Here is a 23,242-nt window from a genome sequence, read left to right on the forward strand (position 1 = left end):
TTCAAGATAGCCTCAACCTCATGGTCTTCCTGCATTTGAGTCCTGGGTTCTGGGGTTATTGGAATGATCAACACACCCATGAATCCAAAAATATTTCTAAACAAGTGTTTCTTAGATGTGCTCCTCAGTTTCTAGAACTTGCAGGCAGACCTTAGAGCATCTATTCCAGGAGTGGTGAAAAAATGGCTGTCTTTATTATTTGAAATTTCTTGTTAACATGACTTTCCCATAGCCTTTTTAGGGTTGTTTGTTTTGCTACAATACCATGATATTATGAAATATTATGAAACATTAAGATTGAAGGCAGAAAGAATGTAAGACCCAAAAGGGCAGAAGACACCAAAGGGAACAAAGAAAGAAGAAAGAAAAACATACAAAAATCTTTTAAACACAACATACATATGAACTAACAGAGACTGAGGCAGCATCCACAGGGCCTACATTGGTCTTCACCAGATGATATTCTTGAGCTAAAGGAATCCCTAACCCAGGACCTATCTCAAACTGAAGACTACTAACAAAGAAAAATTAAGTTTTCTCCAAGGATTCTACTGGGGAAGCAAACTACTATTAACAGTAGGTTGTATGCCCAGGGATAGATAACAAACAGAAAACAGATTCAATGGCATCTTTGGAGGGAACTTGTCTCTTTCTTTTCCTTTTCTTTCTTTTTAAAAATGTTTATTTTTTTCCTTTTTATTTTTCTTGATTTTTACCCTACAGTTCTTTTGTTGATATGACTTCCAGTTTTGTGTTTATATGAGATTCCCAAGCGACTGAATGAGTGGTTCTCTGCGTCTATATCTGTTTCTTGTGCCTTTTTTTTGAGGGGGGTGTGGAGGGGGTTGGCTCTCTTGTTTTGCCCTATTTGAGATGTGTTTGTTTTTGTTTTGTGTTATTACAGCTTATTTTATTTTATTTGATTCCCTAGAAGCTTGCTTGTTTTGTAATGAGAAACAGAAATGGCCTACAGAGGTACAAACCAGATAGGGTCCAAATAGTAAGGGAGAAAAATAGACCCAATTCTTCCCTATGCTTAACCTACATGCAATCTCTGACTGATAACTGCCCACAAAGGAAAACTTAGTTTTACAAACTCTCAGTAGCTATACAGGCTGTACTTAAGGGTTGGCTCTAGTAGATAACCAATACAAAGCAAACTCAATGATATATATATATATATATATATATATATATATATATATATATATATATATAGTCTTGACACTGTTTTTTTTAACCCATAGAGATCTTTTGCTTATATATTACGTTTTTTGATTATTCTGTTTGCTGTGTGCAAATTTTTGTGTCTCAGCATCTGTATGTGTTCCTAGTGCTTCTTCATTGACTACCTTTTTTCTCACTTCTTGCTTTGATTTACACTATTCTGGTTTGCTGCTGTATTTTATCTTCTTTATATCTATTATTGTCATGTATAAATGTCTTTATTTCTAATGAGAGAGAGAGAAAGAAAGAAAGGATATAGACAGACTTGGGGTAGTAGAGATGGTCCATGAAGAGTTGGGAAGAAAAACTGTGATCAGCATATATTGTATCAAATCAACTTTCAATTAAAAATTTTAAGAAAGAATAAAAAAGTTAAAAAATAAAAATTCTATAGTTGTTAAAGGATATAAAGAAATAATTATTTCCCAGACTTATACTTTAAAAGATGCGACATACTCTCAATCTTCTTTATTGTCCAAAGACTTACAGTATTTTGGACTTTCCTTGCCTGATGGTATTAACAATATCATCCCAAAACTAATTCACTATCAGAAGATACAAGCTGGTATTTTACCAAATATAAAATGTGGTGTTCAGGAAGGAGCAGTTGGTCTCAGCATTAAAACATTAACTTCACAAATTGTAATGGGCGCTGGATAATAAAATAGAGGTGCTATTAGTGTTTTAAATATTGACTCCATGAAATTAAATGAAAGTAAACCCATTCAAATTAAAAACACTGACTCTGAGCTCTAGAGCTGTGTGCTAGACAAAATGAATTGCAGATTAACCTTGATAATTTATTCCGCTTTAATCTTTTAAGTTTATATCATATTATCGCTCAATGCAGTATTCAGGTTGATTACTGAGGCCTCAAATTCATTTGTCAAAACTGAAAAAGAAATTGATATTCTGATTTTTGTTTAAAGTATGTCTTTATAGGGAAATATGAGGGACGAATCCTGTAGAATATTGTCTCCTGTGCAGATACAGCCATTGCTTTGCTGAAATTGAAGCATGTCTTATTCTTTGTAGAAGACCTTTCCAAAATTAATCACGATGATATTTTCTTAAGAAAGATGAAGAGGGCTAACTGGGTACATAAAGCTGTAAATAAGGTGATCATATTTCATGGATAATGTATGAGGTCTCTCTCATTTCTTCCTGAGTATATGTGGACACAACAGTTTCTATATCTATAACTGACTCTTAAGTTTTCCACTATCCTGTTAAGTTGTCTGTAAGCTACCAACACCCTATTAAACTTTTTTATTCATCAAGTTACAGTTGGTTATAACTGTTTTTTTTTATGTTTTTAGTTTCTTTTTTCAGTGTGTTGTTAACGTCCTACCTAAGATGAATAGACATTGTTCATATGGCCCTAAGAAAACCCATGTAATAACCAATCATAATTGCATTGTTTTGACAGTATCCTTTCTGGCCCACAGTCATACAAAGAAATGCTGCCAGATTAGAAGAGACGGACTTGAAGAATTTCTATAATTTTATAGTCCCATATTTTACAAAAAATGTATGCACAAAGCATTTAAATAGATATTACTTTCAATATGTCTTCTGCAATATGTAGCAGGTATCATAAACCCCTTATGTTTTATGAAACTTTAATAATGTTATGAACATAATATAATTTTCTATATAACAAGAAACAATACAGTAAAAATATCAAAATGACGAAAGTCTGCAAATAATACAGGAAGGATATTGTCACCAGTATGGCAGAAATGAGAATATTTAAGAGACACTTGTGTCTTTTAGTCGGGTTATCAGACTATTAAAACAATGGATCCCCAAATGAGAATATTTCCCTGAAATCTCTGGCTGGAAGATGGAAAATGCACTTCCATGAGTGGAAAATTGTGGAGAGGTCCAAAAATGTGATCCTAGAAAAGAGTTTTCATAGTCCTAAAAAATCGTTTGACCAATCTACAGACAATGAAACAGAGACAATGGTAGGTCAATGGGTGAGTGAGCTTACACCTTGACCTTGTCAGGGACAGCATAGATGTGTACAACTATGGCCTTCTATTTTAACTTTTATCTCCGAACAGAAGATGAACTTGAGATGGTTGTGTCTCTTTTTCCCTCTTCCCACAGTGGACCCGTTGAACCAAGCTCCCTTTTCTAAAGCCTTTCACTATGAATTTTACTTTTCTTATTGACTCAGAGATGGTGTATGTGCTGGTTCAGGGCACAGGTTATGATCCTCAAGTTTGAAAACAATATGAGTAGGTAATGTCATATTTACCTGACAAAGAAACCTAAATTTCTGTATTACTGTTTAATTCCTCATTGGCAGTTTTCAGTTTCCGCCAGTTCTTCACTTGTGCCAGAAAACCACCACTTACATAACATGACATTGCATCTCTGCTAATGAGACTATACATAGTGCAGACTAGGCTGTTATGGGAAATTATTATCCATTTATATTACACTTATTAAATTCTAATGCTACATTTTGCAATGTGATATAAAACTGAGTAACAGTCAATGCATGTTCTCAAAAATTTGTTACTGCATTGCAATTGCTACTTTATACTCAAGTGTAGAACCTTCCTCAAATTTATGTGATTGAAAACCTTTAAGTATTTTTTCACTTTTCCCAAGGTTACATATTGAATGGTGTGATAAAAATATAAAACCAAGACACCATGACCTCAGGCCTATGCTCTTTGGAGCTGCCTAAACAACTTCTAATGTGAACATATAGTAGAGCCTGTGATTGGCTATTTAAGTGCAATCCTCTCCCATTGTTTGAGATTATTAGAGTAAAATTATTCACTGCATTTTATGTACTAAGACATAAAATATGAGAAATGAAAGAAGGTGACAAATGAGTCTTTCCAGAAACCTTTTTGCCCCTTATTTTCTAATTAGTTAGGGTTTCTGTCACTGTGCGGAGATAACACGACCAAGGTAACTCTTACAATGGAAAACATTTGAGGCTAGCTCACAGTTCAGAGGTTGAGTTTGTTATCATCTTGGTGAAAGGCAGGCAGACATGATGCTGGAGAGGTAGTTGAGAGTTCTACATCTGGATCGGCAGACAGCAGGAAGTAAATGTTACACTGGACCTGGCTGAGCATTTGAGGACACAAAGACTTTGTGACACCTTTCCTTCAGCAAAATCACAACTGCTTCTACAAGGCCACGCTTCCTAATAGTGCAACTCCTTAAGAGGCCATTTTCATTCAAACTGCCACACTTTTTGATCTCATGAGAGCAATCTGGCTCCATGTCATTGGCCACCATTCTCAGAGTTGTGGGCAACTAGGCACTAGTGCTTTAGTGATAAAGAGGAGTTCTGAGAAGAACACAAAGAATCCATCGCAATTGTCATTTCTAAATGACATGAAAGAGGTTTTAGAGGCTTCAAAAATCTCTTTGTTTTAGGTCTTTGTGTTGATTACCTTTTACTGAACATGAAGGTGACCCAAAGCCTGTGTTTAGATTTTTGCTCTGTATCCCAACTAAATAACAACTGTTTTCTGATTATGTAACTAGAAAGAAAAAAGGACTTAATGGAGTCCCTCCTTCAGCTCAGTAATGAAATCAAACGCTCTCTGGTACTCTCTCGGAACACTGCGCCTTCATTTGGCATCTTTATTAGATTTGCAGTTCCACTCTATTTGTGTCAGTTGTCATCTCCTCCAGAGCTCGTGACCTCAAAGAGTTTGGGAAGAGATGGTTTCTGTCTAGCAGCCCAGTGTATCCATTAGACAAGCACACCATCACACATGTGGTCCAAGGCTCACAGGCAAAGGAGCTGTGAGAACTCAGTGTGACTGAGCTAGAGGAAGCATTAATTCAGTACTGTTGCTGGTAATGGAGCAGAGATGGAATCCATCAGTTCTTCATTTCAGAATTGATGACAGAATGAGGAAGCTGGTAGTAAGTTGTGATGTGTCCACAGATCCGTTCTTTGTTGTAATTGATCTGAGAACTGAAGTCTGTTAATGCATCCAGCAAAGATGATAGTACCTGGATGAGGTGGAGTTAGGTTACTGCAAGTCTGCTCTTGGCAGGGGTGCCCTTGAGGCCTATAGTTACTACAAAAGAAAACTAGAAAGAAATAACTATTAAGAAAATACTATATACACATTTAAAGGTTTATTATTTTATTGCTTTTATGTATGTGTAGATGTGTGTATATGCATGTGGATATGTGCACATGATTATAAGTTCCTGCAGAGGCTAGAAGCATCATATGCACTAAAACTGCAGTTACATTAGTTGCTATGCAGGTGCTGGGAAAAACTCACGGTTTCTGAAGGAAAAGAGGTGTTGTTAACCTCTGAGTCATCTCTCAAGCCCAGAAAATTATGTGTATGTGTCTATACACACACAAATTTAAATAAACATAAACACACATACATAATTTTTTAAAAATAAACAATATTTTCCCATTTTATATACCAATCCCAGTTTCAACTACTTCTCCTCCTTCTACCTTTCCCTTAACCAAACTCCATATCAACTGCTCAGAGAGGGTAAGACTTCCCATGGAAAATCAACAAAGTCTAGCACATTGTTTTGAGGCAGAACCAAGGCCCTCTCCCTGTATCTAGGCTGAGCAAAGTATTCCTCCAAAGAGAATGGGCTCTTTTTTTTTTTTTTTCTTTTTCGAGACAGGGTTTCTCTGTGGTTTTGGAGCCTGTCCTGGAACTAGCTCTTGTAGACCAGGCTGGTCTCGAACTCACAGAGATCCGCCTGCCTCTGCCTCCCAAGTGCTGGGATTAAAGGCGTGCGCCACCACCGCCCGGCAGAGAATGGGCTCTTAAGATACAGTTCAAGCCATAGGGTTAAATCCTGATCCCACTTCCAGTGGCCCCACAGACTGTCCCAGCCATAAAACTGTCATCCATATTCAGAGGGCCTCCTTTGGTCCTATTCTGGTTCCTTCACTGTCCTTCAGAGTCAGTGAGCTCACTGTTTCAGTGGGCATCAACATCATGATCTTGACACCTTTGCTTATATTAGCTCTCCTCTCTCTCTTCAATTTATCTTTGGGAGCTCAGCCCAGTGCTTAGCTGTGGATCTCTGAATCTGCTTCCATCAGTTACTGGATGAAGGTTCTGTGATGAGAGAAGTTATCGCATAAGAGATGTGATTAATATAGTCAGCAATCTGATTATAGGAGAAGGCCAGTTTAGGTATCCTCTCCGCTATTGCTTAGGGTCATAACTGTGGTCATTCTTGTAGATCATTGGGAATTTTCCTAATGCCAGGTTTTTTTGCTAGCTGAATACTGGTGACCTTAATCAAGATATTTTTCTTTGTTATCTCTCTCTGTCCTTCTGCCATCTAAACAATTCCATTACCTCATGTTCTCCTCCCTTCTTCCATTCCCTCTCATCTTCCCTTTCCACACTCCCTGCTTTCCCCATCCCCATGCTCCCAATTTTCTCAGAAAACTTGTCTATTTCCCCTTCCAAGAGGTATTCATGTATGTTAATCTTAGGGTCCTTGTCGTTACCTAGTTTCTCTGGGGTCATGGGTCTGCATATCCTTTACTTTACACCTAATATTCACTTATGAGTGAGTACATACAAGGATTGTCTTTCTGGGTCTGGGTTACCACACTCTAGATTTTTTTCTAGTTTCATCCACTTGCATGCAAATTTAAAGATGTCAATATTTTTTACTGGTGAGTAATATTCCATTGTGTGAATGTACCACAAATTTTTTATCTATTCTTTGGTTGAAGGACATATAGTTTGTTTTCAGACTCTGGCTATTAGAAAAATGCCGCTTTGAACATAGTTGAGCAAATGTTCTTGTAGTATACCATCATTTGCTTATATGTACGAGAGTGATATTGTTGAGTCTTGAGGTAGGTTGATTTCCAATTTTCTGAGACACTGCCATACTGATTTCCAAACTTCCTGTACAAGTTTACACTCCCACAAGCAATAGAGGAGTGTTCCCCTTACTCTGCATCCTCTCCATCATAAGCTATCATTGGTGCTTTTGACCGTAGCCATTCTGACTGGTATATGATGGTATTTCAGAGCCATTTTGATTTGTATTCCCCAGAAGATTAAGGATGTTGAGCAGTTTCTTAAGTGTCTTTTGTTCATTTGAAATTCTTCTGTAGAGAATTCTCTGTTTAGATCTGTAACCCAAGTTTTAATGGGATTATTGGGTGTTTTGATGTCTATTTTTCTTTATTTCTTTTATATTTATATTTTAGAGATCAGTCTTCTGTTTGATGTGGGGTTGCTAAAGATCTTTTCCCATTCAGTAAGTAGGCTCCCATTTGCCTTATTGATTGTGTCCTTTGTCTTACTGAGTCTTCTCAGTTTCAGAAGGTCCCATTTATTTTTTTCTGCTCTCATTGTCTGTACTACTGGGATTGTATTTAGGAAGTGACCTCCTGTTCTCATGCATTCAAGGATACTTCCCACTTTCTCTTCTATGAGGCGCAATATCATTGAAATCATTGAGATCTTTGATCCATTTGTACTTGAGTTTGTGCATAGGGATAGATATGGATCTCTTTGCATTCTTCTACATGATGACATCCAATTATGCCAGCACCATTTGTTGAAAATGCTTTTTTATTGTATGATTTTACCTTCATTGTCAAAAACCAGGTGTTCATAAGTGTGTGACTTAATAACTGTGTCTTTGATTTGATTCTATTGGTCCACCTGTCTGTTTTCATGCCAATATCAAACTGTTTTTTATTACTCTATAGCTCTATAATAGAGTTTGATGTCAGGAATGGATGATACCACTGGAAGTGAAGTTCCTTTATTGTACAAGATTGTTTTGGATATCCTGGGATTTTGTTTTTGTTTTTTCATATAAAGTTGAGTATTGTTCTTTCAAGGTCTGTGAAAAAATGTGTTGGGATTTTGATGAAGATTGCATTGAATCTGCAGATTGCTTTTGTTAGGATTGCCATTTTATTATGTTGATCCTACCTTTCCAAGAGCATGGGAGATTTTTCTATTTTATGATATATATTGTGGGAGGCTCTTTGCTTCCCAGCTGTTCAGAACCAAAATAATCACAGAGAGACTATATTATTTAAATCACTGCTTGGCCCACTAGCTCTACCTTCTTATTGGCTAACTCTTACATCTTAATTTAACCCATTTCTATAATTCTGTGTATCACCACATGGCAATGGCTTACCAGCTAAATTTCCAGTGACTGTCTCTGGCAAGGCTACATGGCTTCTCCCTGAATTTGCCCTCTTTCTTCCAACATTCCATTGAGTTTTCCCCACCTAGCTCTGTTCCCCTATAGTTCTGCTATAGTTCCAAAGAAGTTCCTTTATTAATCAATGATATTCACAGCATACAGAGGGGAATCATGCATCACCTCCCCTTTTTTGTTCAAATGAAAGGTTTTAAATTTAACATAATAAAATTATATATAACAAAACAGGTATCAAGCAAGAATTACAGTTACAATATTTATACCTACTTTATCTTTAATCATAACTAAGGAAAACTATAACTATAAATTCTTCAACTTCATCAAAGACTCCACAAAGATATAATATTACCTAAGTAAACAAAAAGTTCATAATAAACAACTTCCAAAACTCTAGAATTGACAGAGACATCTCACTGCCTGAATAGTCACCCAAAGTTCTTTTGTATCATTGGGACATCCATCTTCAGCCTACAGGTGCATAGTATGCAGCAGAATTTTTTATGAAGCAGAAAATTACAAATACAATTCATCCATATTGGCAGTTTGTCAGTCACTTTTTTTCTGTATCTTGCAGAATGTCTAGGAGACTCTTTCATGAAGCAGGAACCCTGCAGGATCATCTCACCTTTAGGCAAGTTCAGCAGTCATTTCTCTCTGGGTCCTGCATGTCCAGTTAAGCAGTACAGGCAAGAGCAGTTTTTTTCCCAAATGGCTGGCAAACTCCATAAGGAGCCTCTTCAACATGCATCTTCCTCTTGAAGTAACTGGTGCAGCCATTAGCAGATGTGTCTCTGAAATGAATAGTTCTAACTTCTTAAAACATTTTAAATGCCATATTCTGTAGTCTTTGAAAATTTTGAAAAATGCCTATCCACCTGAAATATATCTCTGCACATCTAGAATCTAACTAACGTGACAACAAGCTTGACTATTATAGATGATTACCTATTAGCCTATATTTCTTAATTATATATTATATTCTAAAATGAGAGGCACAATCACAATATCTTTATTAAGATCAGAAATATATATACACAGTAAAACAAAATTGACATTAAATTTGTATCAATAAACCAAGATCCATACCAAAACAAATTATTCATCTCTATAACATATCCCCCTTTAAATTTATACAAACATATATAGACAATACTTGGGAATTTGGGTGCAGTTCAGTCCAAACTTCTTCCTGCTGTTTATTAGGTGAAGTAATTTTTGAGGGGTGCTCAAGGCAACTTTTCAGGGTGTCTTGGTTCATCAAACTATATTAGCCTGGAACGAATCCACAGGTTCTCATCCTCTTTACAAACAAAAGAACTCTTTTCCAAATCAACGTATCTTTAGATCCGTATTTTGAAATAAAGATACCTTTAAAGTATATATGTTGGTTTAGCTTACCAATCCCCAGAATCAAAGGTCTCTCTGCAGTCAAAAAAATTCAAAGAAAACACAATAATATACATAATCCAGACTCTCTGTGAATTTTCCGTTTTTACATGACTATTTTTCTTACTCCTTTTAATCTGTGACTGTTTATACTGTCTCTTTAAAGCCTTTAACTTTTATTAATCATTTACTTCTTTTTATAACTGTCTATATTCGTTTTCTTCTCTCTCCCAAGCCTACATATATTTATCCAACACTGTGATACATTTAGACATCTTTTCCATCTGAATTTGTCTTTATTGTGTATCTGTAATTCTTTACTGTTCAGGAGCACTTCTTAAAATGCTAAATGCTTCATAAAATCTAAGTTGCACCATTGCCAGGATATATATGGTATTTTCTCCTTGCTCTGCACAACCCAGCAGGGTGGAGTTGCTCACCACCTCTGAGAGTCATGCACAATGTCCCATCTCTAGGCACACAACCCATCCATGTTGTCACCAAGCAAGCCGTAGCACATTGCTCATAAACACGATTCAAATGCTCGGTCTCCTGAAAGAGCCAGAGGTCATGCTGGCAGCATGGCCCAGAAAGCCAGCATTTCAAAACAGTGCTGATTATTTTTTTGCTACTACTGAATCAGAAAAAACGCTCTTAAAGGTGCTGCAGCATACTACCAGCAAGCAAAGTCCATTCAGGAAAAAAAAAAATTGGCTAACCTTTGTTTTATAGTGTCTAGAATTCTTTTCCAAGCTCTCTCAGGTATTATGTGGATTTAGTCCACCACGTTGGATACAATTTACAGTAGGGAGGGGGATGCTTGTTTGTTGTAAATTGCTTTTGGTAGCATTGCCATTTTTATTATGTTGAATCTACCTATCCAAGAGCATGGGAGATCTTTCCATTTTCTGATATATTCTTCAGTTTCTTTCTTCAAACACTTAAAGTTCTTGTGGTACAGGTCCTTCACTCATTTGCTTAGTGTTATCCCAATATGTTATTCGTAGCTATTGTAAATGGTAATGTATTTCTTATTTCCTTTCCAGCCTTTTTAACACTTGTAAATAGGAGGGCTGCTTTGAGTTGATCTTTTATCCTGTCATATTACTCAAGGTGTTTGTGATCCTTTGGAGTTCCCTCATAGAATTTTTGGAGTCACTTATATTTACTGTCACATCATTTGCAAAAAGCAAAAATGTGGTTTCTTCATTTCCACTTTGTATACCCTTGGTCTCCTTTTGTTGTCTTATTGGTCTAGTTAGGACTTCAAGAACTAAATTGAATAGATATCGAGAGAGTGGACAGTCTTTTCTTGTTCCCGATTTTAGTGGAACTGCTTTGAGTTTCTCTTCATTTAATTTGATGTTGGCAATCAGCTTGCTGTATATTGCTTTTATTATGTTTAGATGCTATACTTATATCCCTGATCTCTCCAATACCTTTATCATGAAAGGGTGTTATACTTTGTCCAATGCTTTTTTAGCATCTGAGATAATTGTTTCATTTTTTTCTTTCAGTTTACATATATGGCAGATTATGTGATACATTTTTATATATTGAACCATCCCTGTATATCTGAAATGATACCTACTTAATCATGGTGGATGATTTTTCTTGATGTATTCTTGGATTCATTTTGCCAGTATTTATTGAGTATTTTTTGCATCAATGTTCATGAGGGAAATTGGTCTGTAATTTTCTTTCTTAGCTGAATCTTTGTGTGGTTTGTATTTCAGGGTTACTGTATCCTCATAAAAATAGGCTGGCAATGTTCCTTCTGTTTCTATTGTGTGGGAAAATTTGAGGAGTATAGGTTTTAGTTTCTCTTTGAAATTCTGGTAAAATTCTGCTCTGAAACCATTGAACTCTGGATTGCTTTTGGTTGGGAATTTTTGATGACTGCTTCTATTTCCTTATAGGTTACAGGTTTATTTAAATGGTACATCTGGTCTTGATTTAATTTTGGTATGTAGTACCTATCCAGAAATTTCTCCACTACTTTTAGATTTTCCAATTTTGTGTAGTACATGTTTTTGAAGAAGGACCCAATGATTCTCTGGATTTCCTAGGTGTCTGTTGTTGTGTTTCCTTTTAATTTCTGATTTTTTTTTTAATTTGGATGTTTTTTTCTCTGCCTTTTGATTAGTTTGGTTAATGGTTTTTTTGAGCTTGTTGATTTTCTCAAGGAATCAGCTCTTTGTTTCATTTATTCTTTGAATTGTTTACCTTGTTCGCATTTTCGCATTTTATTGATTTCAGTCCTCAATTTAATTCCTGTCATCTGCTCCTTCTGGTTGAGTCTGTTTTTGTTGTTGTTGTTGTTGTTGTTTTGTTTTGTTGTTGTTCTAGAGCTCTCAGGTGTGCAGTTATTTCTCTAGTGTGAGATTTCTCCACTTTCTTTATATAGGCACTAAGTGCTATAAACTTTCCTCTTAGCCCAGCATTCATAGTGTCCTAATGGTTGATATATGTTGTGCATCCATTTTTGTTGAATTCCATGAAGTCTTTTATTTCTTCCTTGACCCAGGGGTGATTCATTTGAGCACTGTTCAATTTCCTTGAGTTTGTAGTCTTTCTGAAATTAGTGTTGTTTTTAAATTCTAATTTTTAGTCATGATTATCTGGTAAGATACAGGGGGTTATCCCAGCTTTTCTACATCTTTTGACATTTGTTACTGAGTATGTGGCCAATTTTAGAGCAGATTCCATGAGGTGCTGAGAAGAATGTATATTCTTTTGTGTTTGGGTGGAATGTTCTGTAGATGTCTGTTAAGTCCATTTGAGTCATGACATCTGTTACTTCTCTTATTTCTCTGTGAAGCTTCTGTCTGGCTGATCTTTCTGTTGCTATGAGTAGGGTGTTGAAATCATCAACTATGAGTGTGTGGAGTTGGATGTGTGATTTAAGCTTTAGTAATGTTTCTTTGACATATATGGGTGCTCTTATAGTTGAGGCATAGATGTTCAGGATTGAGACTTCATCTTCATAAAATTTCCTGTGATGAGTATGAAGTATGCTTCTCCATCTCTTTTGATTGATTATAGTTTGAAGTCTATTTTGTTATAAATTAGGATAGGTATATTCACTTGTTTCTTAGGTCCATTTGATTGGAAAATATTTTTCTAAACCTTTACTCTGAGTTAATACCTGTGTTTGAGGTTGAGTTGTGTTTCTTGTGTGCAGCAGAAGGATAGATCCTGTTTAGCCTGTTTCTATTTATAGGTGAATTGAATCCATTGATATTAAGAGAGATTAATGACCATTGAGTGTTAATTCCTGTTATTTTTCAGTGGTAGTGTTTGTGTTTTTCCTTCTTTTGAAGTTTTCTCACGTGAGGTTATCTGTTGTCAGTGTTTTTGTGGGTGTAGTTAATTTATTTGGTTTGAGGTTCTTTTTATAGTACTTTCGTAAGACTGGGTTTGTGGATAGGTATTGGTTCTGGGTTTTGTCAGTGTTTTTGTGGGTGTAGTTAATTTCCTTGGTTTGAGGTTCTTTTTATAGTATTTTCTGTAAGATTAGGTTTGTGAATAGGTTCTGGTGTTGCCATGTGGCTTTTAGATTATTGAATTTATTCTTGCATTTGTTCCTAACCATCTCTTTCTCCAATTGGTGTATGTGTGTCTTTGTCTTTTGGTCCAATCCCTGTAGTCAGTGGCTGTGTCTCAAAGATCCTCTGTTGGACCAATAGTTGCAGTTGCTGTGTGTGTCTTGGGGAGCCATTCTTGGTCTATTCTGTGCAGTGGCTGTCTGTGTCTCAGGGAGTCACTGAAGTCTCTGTGGATGGGTGGGTTTGGGAGCAGTGTGGGACTTGTAGATTACAGGTTCTGATCAATTGTGGGGAGGGGTGTAGGAGCAGCTTACCAGTAGGTGGATTGCCTACTGGCTGACTAAGGAAGTTGAGGCAGGTGGAGAAGGTGCCTGAGGTTTTGCACCAGGGCCTAAGGCCTAGAGATTGGTCTGTCCAGCTGGGGAACTGGTCACTCACCTCTTGGTCTACTCTGTTCAGTAGCAGTCTGTGTGTCAGAGATACTCTCTTGGTCTGCTCTGTGAATTCAGTGTGTCAGCAATCCTCTCTTGGTCAGCTACCACAGCTTATGAATACACTGGCAGCAACTCCTCCACAAACCTAAGCCTGCAACCTGACTCCCAGAAGGGCTTTGCATCTGAATATGCTATATTTTTAATTTTCAAAGTTTGGTTATTACTATTATGAAACTCAGTGATAAATGGCCAGAAGTGAGCATTGACATACAGTAATCTGGAAATATACATGTGTTTGTTGACTGCTCAAATGTCATATGGAACCTTGTCTTCTTTTAGTCAGATCTTAGTAAAAGAGTATTCTTTGTCATAATTCCTCAACTGATATATGTAAATATTTCTGCCTGAAGTTATATGAACTTTTTCATTTTGAAGACACTTGTCTTCATTACACAGAAATAGAGTTGTAAATAATGAAACACTGAGAGAATGTACATTTTTTTCCTGGTAATTTGCTTATCCTCTCAACCTTGCTGTTTTTAAGTCTAGTTTATTAATTTGGTTGCTTCTCTGGTCATTGTCTGTACTATAACCTAGTTATATTTCCAGGTAGTCTCAATTCTATATCTAGTTTCTCCATGTTTGCCTTTCCCCCACTAACTTTTGTATTGTGTGATTTCTTCCTCCAGAATGACTATCCAATCAGGTGAAGTTCTCTCCACTGCAAATATTACCATCTGAAATTTTGCCCTAGATTAGCTTCTCCAACCTGAATCCTCTCAATTCAGCTTATTAGACTGTTTTGACTCCTTATTTTAAAATACAATGTTTCATGATTTGCTTATGAATAATATCTAAAACAGTCACATAACTGCCTTCATATATTTTTCTCTCATTGCTCTTCAATTCTTACCTCTTTGTTTTTATTTTTTTGTTCATTATAATTTTCTGAACACAAAGTTGTCCTAAGTTCTGTGTTTAGATTTGTACTCTATAACCTGACTAATAACAAGTATTTTCTGATTAGATGTGAACTCTAATGTATGCAAGATGTGAACTCTCCCCTTTTTTGCTGTTGTTTGTACTTTTTTCCCAAAGTCATTGCTGCTGTCATTCACTTCCATATCATTATTTCACACGGAAACACACAGAAGATTTCTTAAAGCATATTTGCTTCTTCCTGCCAGAATATGAATGTTTGTTCCTCTGAGTCCTAGACTTGTGACCATATTCATGACATCTTGGGAGGAAGTTAAAATTAGTTACCTTAATTATTTGAGTATTTACTACCTAGATAAATACATCTTTGTTTGTTTGTTTAGCATCTTTGACAGTGAGAACTCAAAGGCGCACTGCATGAGAAACAGGGTAGTCCCTTGCAGCAGACACCCAACCAGGAAGTTCATCAGGAAGTGATGAAGCAAGCACTCACACAGTATCCAAGTTCCCAGACAATCTTGCATTCTTCTGTGGAATCAAAGTCATCGGTACTGACAGTAGCCCTCAGCATTTTGTGAAGAATTTGGTGGTAGATTTTTCAAAGAAGAATCTAATCATGTAACATGCTAGCAAATACCATGTCTGAGCAATTCATTTCATGGAAAAGGACAATGCTTTGATTTCATGCTTATTAGTGAGTCATGTGGGTGTATATTGCTTAGGATGGAAAATGTGTGCTTTTTTAATGAGTATTTCCCATCATGCTATGGATAAGTATGAACCTCTGGCTGGGATAATTTAATGTTAGAGTTTCAGCTTCTTCAGACTGCTCAGAAGCATGAGGCAGAGCTAGCTGCAGCATGTGCTCTACTCCGTTGCCTGTCTCTGTGTGTGTTCTCATTTCTCATGCAGCAGTGCTTGTATGAATGGCTGCCTTAAGGACTTCTGTGAGTGGGTACTCTGTTGAGGTAGAAAAAAAAAAAAAACCAAAAATTCTTCCTGGAAGCAAAAGTTATTTTTCTTTTCGGGCAGAGAATAATAGCTTAAATTTAGCATATGTATATATGTGTGTATATTCACACAAAAATTCTATCAGTGAAAGCTAATGAAATTTTCTGATTTGCTAAATTTATATTTAATGGCTGTCAGCATATGATGGTGTTAAGAATTATTTCAGACAATAGATTTAATGATAAGAAAGTTTAGAAATTTTGGATCTTTTCAGCATCTTGACATGTATGAGGTTTTAAAAGGCACCCAACAGGTTTTAGTGATTGATAATGCTGTCTGAAATCCGCGTTCACATTCACATTCAATTTTTTTCTGTAGTTTGCCAGAAATTAAACAGTTTAATAATTTCCTCATTGCTCTAGCTTGATATTTATTTCATCTTTCTTCCCTGATATACGCAAATACATGTCTCTTTGCTAATATCTTTTTTACATGCTCTTGTCTGAATGCTGATGCAAAGAACTCATTAAAATTGATAGCAATATCTACCACTTCAGTGAATAAATTATGCTTTCCATTTCATGGAGGTCCCATTATCTCTGGCCCTGACCCCTTCTTACTTCTCAATGTGAAAGGATCCTGATTTATCTCAAATTCTTGTGCAATCTTCCTTTCATTTTCTACCCTTAATTTTCTTATCATATATTTTACCCTTTTAACTTCATTCCACTGTCTCAGTGCACCTCTTTGCCTCATATTTTTTTATACTGAACATTTTCTCCTTTCTGGGCTTTGATTACTTTTTGGGCTCTTCCCTCTTTCCACATTTGCTTTTTATTCTAACTAAAACCATATTTATTTCTAGATGCTATGCATGGTCTTTGAGGATAATTTAATTTACCCTTCAGTATATTTCCTTTACTCATTTCTCTATATTTTGCTTTTCATTTTTCATTTTGTTTGAATGCATGCCTCTATTACAGATTTAATTTTTTCTAGTGAAAAAAATCCACAGTTTTGTACCCCCCTCCACTTTTACTAACCTCAAATCCAACTTTATTTCTTTGATTCCACCCTCATCTTTTTAAAAATATATAATTATATCTCTTGTCATTTAAAAGTACTCTTGGAATTATAAAGAAAGTACATTCTCTTGGCCTTTGAAATGTCTTTTAAAAGCATCATGAGTAGAAAAGTGTTAAATGCAGGAAAACTGTTGGTGGGATCTCTGTTGGAGCTTTCAATTTTGAACTCTATACACAGAAAACCATTAAATGTTTGGCTAATGGCACCAATCTCATTGTATCCTCTTTGCTTGGTTATCTCTGTGTTTTAGCAGTCCCTGCAGAATATAGCACAGGAGGTCATTTAACCTATTGCTCTATGACCTGATGGTTCTCAGGCAGACCACAGACTCTCTCTACAAGATGCCATTTTAGCTTTAGTTCTTACCAGTTTAAATAGTATTTGGAGTTCTTGATCAATATTTAGGGAGGTAAGAGAAGTCAAAGAGAAGTAAAAAATTGTATGTATAGAAATTATAGAAATGTCACCTAGTGTGCAAGAGATCATTGAAACCATCAAATCATTTAATAATCGGAAAATGCCCGTTTCAAAATTAGTTAAAATATTTAGGACAGTCTAATGAATTTTAGCATGTTGGCTTAACAGTATATAAAGATAAATATCATTAGAAAGTGTGACTGAATAGCAGATAGATGGCAAGGAGTTAAATCTACCCATAAGAATATGTTTGATCACTTTTGTGCATCTTCAGCAACCAATTGGGTCATGACTGATTCTATCAAATGGATTAATATCATCAGGAAAAGCAGATATGATGCTGCCAAAAGTTAGTGTAAGAATGCAAATACTGATCCATTATGTGTTTAAGTGGAATGATAATTTTAAATCGAATCATTTTGAAGGTAATATTAACAATATTTCTGACTCAGTCTCTGAGCCACTGAGTGCCACGTGCTTCCAAGACGAATGATTTAGAGAGATAAGATGTGGATTGAATTGCATGTTACTGTTTTATAGATGGGAAATACCAAACTCACTCTCTCTCTCTCTCTCTCTCTCTCTCTCTCTATATATATATATATATATATATATATATATATATATAGTCACAAAAATGATACCCACTGGTTTCAAAGAAAATTTCAAAAGAGGCCCCATATTATTAAATTTTTCATTAGAAAATTTATGATTATAAACCAGGCAGTGGTGGCACATGCCTTTAATCTCAGCACATAGGAGCCAGAGGCAGGCAGATCTCTGTGAGTTCAATGACAACCTCATCTACAAAATGAGTTACAGGACAGGCACCAAAAGGACACAGAGAAACATGTCAAAAAATACAAAAGAAGAAGAAGAAGAAGAAGAAGAAGAAGAAGAAGAAGAAGAAGAAGAAGAAGAAGAAGAATTGCGATTCTATAGAGTTTTTTTAAGTAATTATCACTTCAATTGCGATTCTATAGAGTTTTTTAAAAGTAATTATCACTTCAAAAAGAGGAAAGAATTCAGGTTTGGTGGGGAAATGAATGGGGAAGGACAGATGAGAGCCAGTACAGAGGTAAAATATATAACATACTGGAAAAACTACACTCAGTGCATATTAAATTATCCAAATGAAAATGGCCAGTTATCACTCTGTCACTTCCATTATTTGGTGATATTATTTAGATTGCCTTTGTATATGTATACATTTTAGGAAGTTTCTACTGTATTAGGTTTCCATACTAACTCTCAAAGGTCCCTTACTTTTCGCTGCCTATCACTGTTTTCTCTCCCACAATCCCTCCTGGTCACCAATGCTGATTGATCCTACCATTCCAGTACTTCCAATCCATTTATGACTCTTTATTTCCTATGCCTTCCCAAAGAAGACCTATTTTTTTCTTCTAGTCCCTTACTCTTTATCTATTCTCAGTAGTTAAATGAATTGTAGCTTCATCATCATGGATTTAACAGCTAGTATCTATACAAATATATTCTACATTTTTCTTTGTGGATCTGGGAAACCTAACTCATAATTTTTTCCTAGTTTTACCTATTTACCTGAAAATTTAGTGATGTCATTTTTTTTAACAGCCAACTAAAACTCCTTTTTGTAAAGTCAGTGCATCTCCTTTAACTATTCTACTATTAAGGGACACCTAGGTGGTTTCCATTTTCTGGCTATTATCAGTAGAACAATGGTGAACATATTTGAGCAAGACTCTTCACGGTAGGATGAACCATCTGTTGAGTATATGCCCAATAGTGCTGTAGCTGGATCTTGACCTAAATTCCTGTCCATCTTCCCAAGTAGGCAGCCTCTTGATTGCTACAGTGGCTGTATGAGATTGCAGCAATCTCTCCAGCATTGTATGAGCATTCTTTTACTCCACATGAGATGTCACTTGTTTTGTTCATCTTAGCCATTTTGACACGTGTAAGATGAAATCACAACGTAGTTTTGATTTGCATTCTCTGATGGCTAAGAATGTTAAACATTTCTTTAAATGTCAGGCATTGGAATTTCCTTTACTGAAAATTCTATGTTTAGATTTGTACCTTACTTTTTAATTGGGTTATTTATTTTCCTAATTTGTAGTTTTTGAGGTCTTAATATATTTTGAATATTATCCTTCTCTCACATGTGTATTTGCTAAAAATCATTTCTTATTTTATAGGCTGCCACTTCATCTGAATTGCTGCATCCTTTACCTAATGGAAGCTCCTCAGTTTCACGAGATTCCAATTATCAATTGTTGATCTCAGTGTCTCTGAGTGCCTATGAGTTCAAGGGTATTTCCCACTTTCTTTCTTATGATGTTCAGTATACCTTTTTATGTTGAGGCTTATGTCGAGTTGAATTTTTTACAAGGGATGAATATGGATTTGTTTGCATTCTTCTACATGCAGACATCCAGTATGACCAGCAGTATTTGTTAGAGATACTGTCTTTTCCCAAGTGTATTCCTGGCTTCCTTATCAAAAATCCACTGTCCATAGGTGTATGAATTTATGTTTGGATATTCAATTCAGCTTCATTGATGGATTTGTCTGTTTTTATGCCAAGACCATAAGGTTTTAGTTGTTATAGCTCTGTAGTACAACTTAAAATCAAGAATGATGAGATTTTCAGAATTTCTTTTATTATTTAGCTCTTCTGGGTCTTTTGTGTTTCCACCTGATGCTGGGAATTGTCCTTTCAAGACTGGTAAAGAACTGTTTTGAAATTTTAATGGGGATTGCATTGAATGAGGATGTTGCTTTTGGTAAAACGGCACCCACACACTGAGGCAATGGGGATGTTCTATCGGGAACTCACCAAGGCCAGCTGGCCGGGGTCTGAAAAAACCATTTTACTATTTTTTTATACCAAATCATGGACATGGGAGATCTTCACATCTGATATCTTCTTCAATTTCTTTCTTCATTGAATTGAAGAGTTTTTAATCGAAGTCTTTAACTTACTTCAGTTGAATATGCTAGATAATTTATATTATTTGAGACTATTGTGAAAGGTGTTGTTTCCCTCATTTCTTTCTCTGGCAGTTTGTCATTTGTATATATGAAGACTACTGATTGTTGTGAGTTTATTTTGTATCCAGATATTTGGCTAAAATGATTATTAGATATAGGAGTCTTTGTTGAAAATTTTGGGGTCACTTATATGTATACTATCATATTTTCTTGAAATAAAGATACTTTGACTACTTCCTTTTTAATTTGTATCCCTTTTATTTCCTTCAGTTGTCTGATTGTTCTAGCTGAGATTTTAAGTACTTACAGAATAAGTTTGAAGTGGATGGACCACTTTGTATTGTTCCTTACTTTAATAGAATTGGTTTGAGTTTCTCTCCATTTAAATTGATATTAGCTATGTACTTTATGCACACTTCATTTATTATATAGAGGTATGTCTCTAGAATCCGTAATCACTTAAGGATTTTTTTCCCTCCTCTATTCCTAGAGTTCTTAGATTTGATCTTTACATAATGTTCCAGATTTTCTGGATGATTTGTACCAGAAGATTTTTAGACTTAACATTTTTTTGAATGATGTAACCATTTCATCTATCATATGTTCAAGGCCTCGTATTCTCTCTTTCATCTCTTGTACTCTTTTGGTGAAAGTCACCCCTCTGGTTTCTAGTCAAGTTTCTAAAGTTTTCAATTCTAGATCTCCTTCCACTGGAGTTTTTTTTTTTTTTAATTGATTCTATTTTCACTTTCAGGATTTGAATGGTTTTATCTAATTCCTTCTATTATTTATGTTATCAGAATTTCTTTTAGGTGCTTGTTTATTTTTTCTTTATGTACCTCTGTCATGTTCATAAAGGCTCAAGAAATTGGTCAACAAAAGAACACATAATCCAATAAAAAATGGAGTACAGACCTAAACAGAGAACTCTCAACAGAGGAATCTAAAATGGTTGAAAGACACGTAAGGAAATGTTCAACATCCTTAGTCATCAGAGAAATGCAAATAAAAAAAAATCTGAGATTTCATCTTATACCTGTAAGAATGGCCAAGATAAAAATCACTGATGAAAACTTATGCTGGAGAAGTTGTGGAATATGGGGATCAAAGAGGCTCCTTACGGAAATTGCTAGCCATTTGGGCTAGAAACTGCTTTTGCCTAGATTGCTTAACTGAACATGTAGGATCCACAGAGAAATGACTTCTAAACATTCCTAAAAGTGAGACAGTCCTTCAGGGTTCTTAAAAGACTCTACTAGACATTCTGCAGGACGCAGAAAAAAATGACTGACAATATAGGTGGAACTGTCTTTGAAATTTCCTGCTTCATGGAAAAGTCTGCTGGATACTATGGGCCTGTAGGCTGAAGATGAATGCCCCCATGGTACAGAAGAACTTTGGGTGACTGTCCAGGTAGCAAGATGTGTTTGTCAATTCTAGAGATTTGGAAGTTGCTTACAATGCACTTTCTGTTTACTTAGGTAATATTATTTCCTTCTGGTATCTTTGATGGATTTGAAGGACAGATAGTAGTAATATAGTTTTCCTTAGTTATGATAAAAGATAAAATAGACATAAATATTGTAATTGTAGTTCTTGCTTGAAACTGTTTTGCTATATGTAATTTCAATATGTTAAAGTTAAAATCTTCTTTAATATTTAAACAGAAAAGGGGAGGTAATGTGGGATTTCCCTCTCTGTGCCGTGATTACCGTTAATGAATAAAGAACTGCTTTGAGCCTATAGCAGAGCAGGGTAGTGTGGAGCAGAGCTAGGTGGGGAGGACTGGACTGAATGTTGGGAGAAGAAGGATGGAGTCAGGAGAGAAACCAGGGAGCCATTGTCAAGAGTCAGACATGCTGAAACTTTGCCGGTAAGCCACTACCACGTGGAAATACACAGAATCTTTAATATGGGTTAATTACTATATAAGAGTTAGCTGCTAAAGAAGCTAGAGTTAATGGGTGAAGCATTGATTTAATTAATACAGTTTCTGTGTGATTTGGGGGGGTCTCAGTTAGCCTGGCAGCTGGGAACCAACAAGCAGCGTTCCACTATACCTAAACAAAGAGCTGTCGAAAGAGGAATCTAAAACGGCTGAAAGACACTTAAGAAAAGGCTAAACATACTTAGTCATCAGAGAAATGCAAATCAAAACAACTCTGAGATTCTATCTTACACCTGTAAGAATGGACAAGATCAAAAACACTGATGACAGCTTATGCTGGAGAAGTTGTAGGGTAAGGGGAACACTTCTATATTCTTGGTGGGAATTCAAGCTGGTACAGCCTCTTTGACCATCAATATGGTGATTTCTCAGAAAATTAGGAAAAAACCTTTTTCAAGACCCAGCAATACCACTATTGGGTATACATCCAAAGGATGTTCAATCATACCACAAGGACATATGCTCAATTATGTCCATTGCTATGAACATAGTTTGTTATCTACAGAACCTGGAAACAGCTTAAATGCCCCTCAACCAAAGAATGGATAAGGAAAATGTGGTACATTTATACAATGGAATACTACACAGCAAAAAAAAAAATGACATCTTGAAATTTACAGGCAAATGGATGGAGCTAGAAAACATCATATTGAGTGAGGTAACCCAGACCCAGAAAGACAACTATCATATGTACTCACTCACAAGTGGGTTGTAGACTTAAAGCAAAGAAAACCAGCCTACAAATCAAAATTCCAGAGAACCTAGACAACAATAAGGACCTTAAGAGAGACATACATGTATCTAATGTACATGGGAAATAGAAAATGACAAGATCTCCTGAGTAAATTGGGAGCATGGGGACCATACCAGAGGGTTGAAGGGGAGGGAGAGGCAGGGTTGGGAGCAGAGAAAAATGTATAGCTCAATAAAATAAAATAAAATAAAATAAAATAAAATAAAATAAAATAAAAACCAAAAAAAAAAAAAGAAAAAATAAAACAACAACAAAAAAGAGAGTGTAGTGACTGTGTATTATCTTCAGGAAAATCTACTTGTGTTTGCATAGGTGTAGCCACTGGGAGTTCCAAGTCAAATGTGTTTCTGTGTCTTGAGACTAAGGAATGGAGAGAGACTATTAGTAG

The sequence above is a fragment of the Chionomys nivalis genome, chromosome 16 (genome assembly GCF_950005125.1).
Source record: "Chionomys nivalis chromosome 16, mChiNiv1.1, whole genome shotgun sequence".
Lineage (NCBI taxonomy): Eukaryota > Metazoa > Chordata > Mammalia > Rodentia > Cricetidae > Chionomys > Chionomys nivalis.